Source organism: Equus quagga, chromosome 7, assembly GCF_021613505.1.
Source record: "Equus quagga isolate Etosha38 chromosome 7, UCLA_HA_Equagga_1.0, whole genome shotgun sequence".
NCBI classification, from domain to species: Eukaryota; Metazoa; Chordata; class Mammalia; order Perissodactyla; family Equidae; genus Equus; species Equus quagga.
The window spans coordinates 81,349,560-81,357,610 of NC_060273.1; positions in this window are offsets into that span (position 1 = coordinate 81,349,560).

Consider the following 8,051-nt stretch of genomic DNA (forward strand, 5'->3'; position numbering starts at 1 on the left):
CTCATGCAATTATGGAGGCTGTCAAGTCCCAAAATCCTCCTTGGGCAACTTCAAGACCCAGGAGAGCTGATGGTGTAGTTCCAGTCTGAGTCCAAAGGCCTGCAGGTTTGAGACCCAGGAAGAGCTGATGTTTCAGTTTGAGTCTAGAGGCAGGAAAAAACTGATGACCCAGTGGAAGGCAGTCAGACAGGAGGAAATTCCTTTTTACTCAGGGGAGGGTCAGCCTTTTTGATCAGTTCAGGCTTTCAACTGATTAAATGAGGCCTACTCATGTTAGGAGGGCCATCTGCTTTACTCACTCTACCCAACTCAAATGTTAATCCCATCCAAGCACCCTCACAGACACACTCAGAATAACATTTGACCAACTATCTGGGCACCCCATGGCCTACTCAAGTTGACACATAAAATTAACCATCACAAGTATACAGGATAGTTTCACCACCCTAAAAATGCCCTGGGCACAAACTAGTCATTCTTCTCCCCTCCCCCAACTCCTGGTAATCACTGATCTGTTTACCATCACTGTAGTTTTGACTTTTCTAGAATGTCATTGAGTTAGAATCATATAATAATCACACAGAGGAGCCAAGACTGGGAAAAAATATTTGCAAAACACTTCTGATGAAGGACTTGAATCCAAAATATATAAAGAAGTCTTCAAACTCAACGATAAGAACACAAACAACCCAGCTAAAAATGAGCAAAAGATCTGAAGAGACACCTTCCCAAAGAAGATGCAAATAAGCATAGGAAAAGATGCTCAACATCATATGTCAGTATGGATCTGCAAATGAAAAAAATAATGAGGTACCACTACACACCTATTAAAATGGCTAAAATCCAAAAAGCTGACACCACCAAATGCTAGTCAGAAGCAACAGGAATGCATTCATTGCTGGTAGAAATACAAATGGTACAGTCAGTTTGGAAGATCAGTTGACAATTTCTTACAAAGCTCAACATATGACCCAGCAATCATGCTCCTACGTGTTTACCCAATTGTGTTCAAAACTGACGTCCACACAAAAACCTGCACGGGACAGTTTATGGTAGCTTTATTCATAATTACCAAAAGCTGGAAACAACCAAGAGCTCTTTCAGGAGGTGAACAGATAAACTAAGGTGACACAGGGAGGAGGGAGAGAGGTAGATGGTTTGTGAGATATCCACTGCTACAAAAGAGGTCAGAGCCACACCTCACACCTGGGTGTCGGTGGTGTCCCTGGAATCTGAAGGTTGATCTGTTCTATTAGAAAGCTGAGCATGGTCAGCTTAAATCTGGAAAGCAGTTAGTTTTGTCTGGAAAGCAGTAGGTGCCTAACGCACATTAGTATGCTTTCCCTTCCTACGTATTCAAAAGGTCGGGGAAGGAGGGCTTGTTGCCTTGCGGAGGTGTTGTCTAGGCCCCATCTGCTTCTTCTTCTATATCTTATCTTTCCAACTGTATCAGGATGGTGGAAAAACCAGAGTATGACTTGAAAAATACCATAAGGCCCACCACTCAGTTCAGTTCAGCTCACCCAATGATTGTCGACACCTGCTCTGCAAGGAAGACCAGTCTCAGAGTATCTTTCCCACTGACCAGAGTCACACTTTGGATTTTAAGGAACTCAAATGTGGGCTGCATTCTAGTGAACTAAAGGTCCCATTGAATTCAACTTTGTTAGCAGGCAGAGGTAAGAGATTCAGGGTTTAGAGAAGATGGGACTGGAGATATTAGGATTTGGCAGTAGGAAGCTCTAGAGATCAAAGGCGGGATGTGCAAAGTTGAGGCTGGAGGGCCTGTGGACCTAGAGGCAACATGTGGGCTTCAAATGGAGTGTGGATTTCTGAAGACAACCTGACCTGCTCTCTGTTTGCTAGCATGTTATTTGGGCTCTGGAGACTCTGAAACAATGTTTATCACAATGATTTTTAGGGAAAAGCAATGGGACTTGCTCAGGGCGACCAAAGGAAGTCGTTGCAGGTCTAGGTTAAGGACCCAAGTGGCGACCCTCCATCCAGGGGTCTTTTATCTAGACTGTGTGACTGCTACTAACCTCAGTTCTTGGGATGTAAGTAATCTCTCAACTGGGTGTCCTTTTAGGATGTGATGGAGGAATGGATGGAGGAATTGACACTGTCTTGGGAGGAGAAGAAGAAAGAGTAAGCGAAGTGTGAAATATGAACGTGGTGATGAAGAAAAGATAACTTGCTGGCGTCTCAGAAAGGCCAGAGTAGAACCTCGGGGGAGCAGCAGAGTTCACGGGGTGGTCTGCCAGCAGTGCCAGCACGGCAGGTGCTCTTGCACAAGGAGGGTCTTAGGAACTCACTCAGGGAAGCGGCAGGGAGGCCAGCCTTAGAGAAGCAGGCGCAGCCACAGGCTGCCGCGAGGGTGGGAGTTTCTAGCGTGGCCAGTCACTCTTTCATTGCCAGTGATAGACAACTTGAGGCTTCAGCCAGGCATTTATTACACATCAGTTCAGGTTAGGTGTTTTTCATTCCATTCTGGCCCAAATTGATGTTATATATTTTTTTTATGCGAATTAGGTTGGAGTACTCTGAGAGGCAAACTCTGTCTCCCAAGTTCAGTTTTCAACACTCACAATAGATCATTTCCTGCCAGTGGTGGATCTAACGTGACTGGCTGAACATGAATCACCATAAAATTGATAAAAGATTATTTTCCCTGAAAGAGGAAAGGAGAGCAAGGAGCCAAATTATAATTCACCGAGTTGATATGTTTACACAGTCACATCTACTAGGGATGTGTATAATATATCTAGATGAATTGTAGGATAAAAACATCATTGGAAGAAATGTGGAGTGTGGCTCTTTACAGAAAGACCTCATTTCTCAGTCAGCTATGATGACTTGTCTAACGGGAGTATCTTCTAATGAGCCTAACATCCCTAGAGAAGGAGTAGACTACCACGAGTGAGGTTAGCGGCCACAGCGTGGATCAAAGACCACTGGACGGGAAGTGGAGACTCGGGTCCTCGACCCTGACCTACATGGAATTCCTTTCGTAAACCGGAGCAAGTGCCTTCCTCTCTCTGTACCACATGCCTCTCCTCTCAACTGAGGTGATGGAGTAGGTACAGGGAGGAAAGCGGGTTTCAGCTCGCGCCCCTCATCCACTGATCTGAGAGTAGCTACCTGGAAGTGGATGCAAACATTACTTCCAAAATAGACGGAAGTAAGCATCCTGATCAACTAGTGATGATCAACTAGTGTCCTGATCGATTAACGATGTCACCTATGACTAGGAGAGCATGTGTTTGACTTTCTCACACTGTATAATCTTCACAGCGTCAGCCTTGTGATCTCAGCACAGAAGGTGAATTTGTGACTTATGACCTTGGTGAGTTATACAGAGCTGGACTGGAATCCTGACTCTGCTTCTTCCTAGCTGTGTGACTACTTCAGCTTTCCGAGCTCAGTAAAGCAGGAGTGATAACTGTAGCTATTTTATAGGGCTGTTGTGAAGATTAAATGAGACAATAACTGTAAACTGGCTTACCACATTGGAAATGCTCGAAATTCAAATCTGCTATCATTGTTGATACTAATGACAATGATATTATTTATATTAACATCAGTGCACTCTCTCCAAAATTCCTTTCAAAACATATCTCCAGGGCCTCCTCCTCCATGCTGACTATCAGGCTAAGCTGGGGGTGTAGTGATGCCTTCAAAAGTGAAAGAGCCCAAGTCTAAGTGAGTGGTTTCCAGAGGTGCTTTAGGAGGGCTGGAAGGGGTACAGAGACGAATCAAAGGAAGCGAAGAGAAGTCAGCTTTGCTCCAGAGAGGAGGGAACACTTCATGGAGATGGGATAGCAGAGCCTCGAAGGGTGAGTTCACCACGTGTTTAAGGAAGAAACACATTTAGACTGAGATGACACAAAGGTCAACAGTCTGCTGTCTTGCCTTGGTCACAGAGGGACACCTGGGTCAGGAAGGTGGTGGCAGGACTGGGCCATGGAATAAACACAAAGAAGAGGAAATTATTTATTAACGATCCCCATCATCTCATCGGTACCCTCTGTTCCCTCCAGACAGAGGTAGTTTTCCCTGAATCAAACAACACTTATGATTTAGGCCTGAGAGGGACCTTGCAATGTCTGATATTGTCATGTGTTTTTGTGAAATTTGAAAAAATAATATATTTGAATTACCGTTGGTTGAGACTGCTGTCTCTTCCCATGCCAACTTCCCTTTTGTTGCTTTTCCTTTTGTTTTGGGTGGTGCTGGCGTAGCTGTGAGAATTTCTTTTTGCATCTGGCTAAGGAGAAGCTGACTTCTGAACACATTTAGTTTGGGTCTAGTGGGATGTGTTTATGGAATGTGCCACCATCTCCGTGTACAGTTGCTGCTGGCCATCTGCTGTCAGGATGGGATCCAGGCACACTGCTGCTGCTCTCTGCCGACTCACCTGCTCTCATGACAGCAAAGGTGCAGGGGACCAGCACCGGCACGTGCTTCAGGGGACTGGCATTGGAAGCCAGTGAAGAGTGGAGAAGAAACAAGGTTTAAAATGTAGAGCCAGAAGCCAATCCAGGACAACTTCTTCATCAGATGTTTAAAATTCTAAGCAGAGGATTTGGTTCTCATTGATACCTTGTCAAAATGGAAGTTCTCTCCTATCAGGAATATACTCAAAATGCAATTATAATTATACCATACATGTTTTTTCCTTTTCTGAATGGAATTGTGTGAAAGAGAATTTAACCAAATGCCCATGTCTGTAGGACACGAGCCTGGAGCAGTACACGAGCAGCATGGACATCTGCATGTGAAGGCATACGTTTTTGTATTCCAACTCAAAAAAAACACTTTTTTTTTTTTAACCAACTACGCTGGAAGAGTAGCTTGCTATAAGAAATCTTACAAAGTTGTCATCGATATGAAGAGGTACTGGGTATACAGGCAAAAATGAGGGAAAACTATGAAAGAGGTGTATCAGCCAGTTAATTAAATAATGTCATTTTCTGGATTTTTATTTGTCATATCTTAAAAATGTGTTATGTATTGGATTTATTTCCTCATTCTAAATGGATATTCACTTTCATATCTAATTTTATATTTATAATTTTCTTATTTGTCTTAAAAAACGACCCTTCAAATTGCACATGTTTCAGATCCCTGAAGACCGGGACTGACTTCCGCCCACAGGCTGAGTCTTTCTCCACGTGCTCCTCACCCCATCATCCTCCTTCTTCCCCAGAAGAAATTGCTGGGAACCTTCATAACCCTTTCACTATGGAAAGCCAAAAAGAAAAAAGGTGTTGCTTCTGCCTCCCATACTCAATTACTCCTGCCCTTTTTGCATTTTCATCCCTTAATTTTCTATTCCTGTCTCTACCCCTCCTCTCTCTTGCAGGGTTGTTTTTCTTCTCTGCTGTCTATACCTCATGCTAAGGCCTCTCAAGCAGTGGATCAGAAACCTGATGCAGGTCTTAAGGCCTTACTTAGGATGCTGCCGATGGGATTCCACGAATATTTGACATTTGCTGGGCACCACCTTCTCCATTCTGGGTATTTCTGTTTCTAGAGCTCTATGGCAGATGCCCTTCCCTCAGCCACCCCTGCATCTTCCTTGCAAACAGAACTGTATTTTGTAGGCAGCCACAGGCTCAGGGAAGACTGGCATTTCCATATCCCTGGGGAGAGTGGTTTCAGCTGGCCAGCTGATCCCAATTGTCTCCATTGAGGATTGCGCTGGATGTGGGTATGTGACCCAGTCTGGCCAGCGAGACTAAGGGGATGTCTGCTGGGGGAAATTCTCTTTCCTAATAAAAGAAAGCATATTGCAGGAGGAAGATCCCCTTTGCTACTCCTGCCCCTACTACCTGCCTGGGATGCTATTACCTAAGAACACGTTACAGAAAGCTTCAATAATCATCTTGTCACTCTTAGTGAAAGGTTCAGTCCTTTGAATCAACCCTGGAATCACTGTCTCCAGACTTTTTGTATTTGTTGTAAACAACAAATATCCTTACAGATTGAAGCTGTCTTTGTTGCTGTTGTTGTTACTTGCAGCCCAAAGAAATCCTAATAGATATAAGTATCCAGCACAGATTCTCATATTAGACCAAAGTCACTCCCAGCAAGTCCTGGGCCTCTATGTCTATCAGTTTGGAGGACCTGTTATTCCCATTTAGCAAACTAGTTACCCTGATGATTCAGCTGGGAAACGCTGCTGAAATGTTGCCTGTTGAACCTCAGGGCAGAGACCACGTGCCAGAAGAGGCTGTTTCATTAGGGGAAGTGGTGGGAAAATGCAGACTGTTGGTATGCTTTTAGCCACTTCTTTCAGTCTTCAGCAAAGTCTCACAAGAGATAAGTTTAGGCTTGCCTGGACTCTAAGAGCACAGAGAGAAGAAAATGCAGCTTTACTAAAAAGAGGCCATTTTTACTCCTGTGCTAAAATCCAAGTTGAATGCAAATCCAATAATTCAGAGATGTTCAAGGTCAGAAAGGCTGAATTCTCTACCCTAAGCTAAAGTTAGACATAGAAGAGGCAGAAGATTTAGAAAGAGATAATACTGGAGGGGAAAGATAAGCCTGTTCCTATGGGCCTCTTGCCACCACCTTCTCGTAAGTGTTCCCTGTCTGACAGAGGGGGCTGTCATGCCCATTGAGAAGTCGTATCTGGGATGAATCTTGGGTCAAGGAGAGGATTACTGTTGCTGCTTTTACAAATGAGGCCATTGGTTTGAAATGATTCAAGGTGAGGAAGTTAAACTTTAGGCCAGGGGATGAACATGGCACAGTGGCAGAGAAGACATCTAACTTTGGGTACTTGAGTGCCCGTTGAATTTCCTAGAAGTAACTAGACCTGAAACTGCTAAATTTACAAGGGACATCTATTACCAAAGAAAGCCCTGGGCTGGCTGACAATAGCCTACATGCCTAATTCCTAAGCAATCACTTGGCCTTGGACTGTGTTACATCAGGAAGTGGACTGAAAAAGCTGTGCATCCCCAAAGCGAGCCACATCATCCCCCAGGACTCATGCCAGGGGTGACCACAGACGAAATTGGAACAGGAGGATTGTCCCACATAGTAGAATCAGGGAACGTCAAATTGGCTGGCCCAAGATTCATTCTATTGCCAGAACAGAAGGTTCTCACCAATTTTGTCCAGCAGCAGGAGATACTAGTGCTGGTAATCACTGTGCATGGTTCCTTTTCTCTCCTTTCTAAACAGAAAGTGTTACAACTGATTCGCCCATTCCTTCTTCACTATTGAATAATGTTTGGTTTGGGAGTTTTAAGAAAAATTGTCTTTTGGCTGTGGGCAGAGATAGCTTTACTGTGAAATTAACGAAGTTTCAGTGCCAGGGACCCTCAGGAGCATGGGCCCCTCCCAAGGCTCAGTGTATTCTTGGTATTGTGGAAAAGACAGGACACAGTAGCTGGAGGCATGGAGGCTGTCCAGTCTGGGGTTTACTCCACACTAGGTGTGGTCCTGATGCTCCAGGCAGGGTCACTGGGCTATCATCTCTACTTCTATATTTGCCTGGACCCCAGGAACATCCACCTCTGCTGGACCACTTTTCAGCATCTGGAGCTGGGATGGATAATTTTATGTGTCAACTTTGATATTGGTCAAACATCAGTCTAAATGTTGCTGTGAAGTTATTTTTAGATGAGATTAATATTTAAATCAGTAGACTTTGAGTAAAGCAAATTACCCTCCATAATGTAGGTTGGTCTGATTAAATTAGTTAAAGGTCTTAAGAGAAAAAAGATAAAGGTCTCCTGAGGGAGGGGACATTCTGCCTCTAGACTGCCTTTGGACTCCAAGCTCCAGCATCAACTCTTCCCTGGGTCTCCAGCCAGACAGCCTACCTTGCAGATTTTGGACTTGCCAGCCTCTACAACTGTGTGAGACAATTCATTAAAATCTCTCTCCCTCCATATATATACACACATCCCATTGGTTCTGTTTCTCTGGAGAACCCTGATAATACAAGAGCCTATATTCAGCCCATAGAAGAAATATCTGATTAAGAGGCTATTCTGCTCGTTGCTTGGAGGCCAAGACAACCCAGGATTCATCAC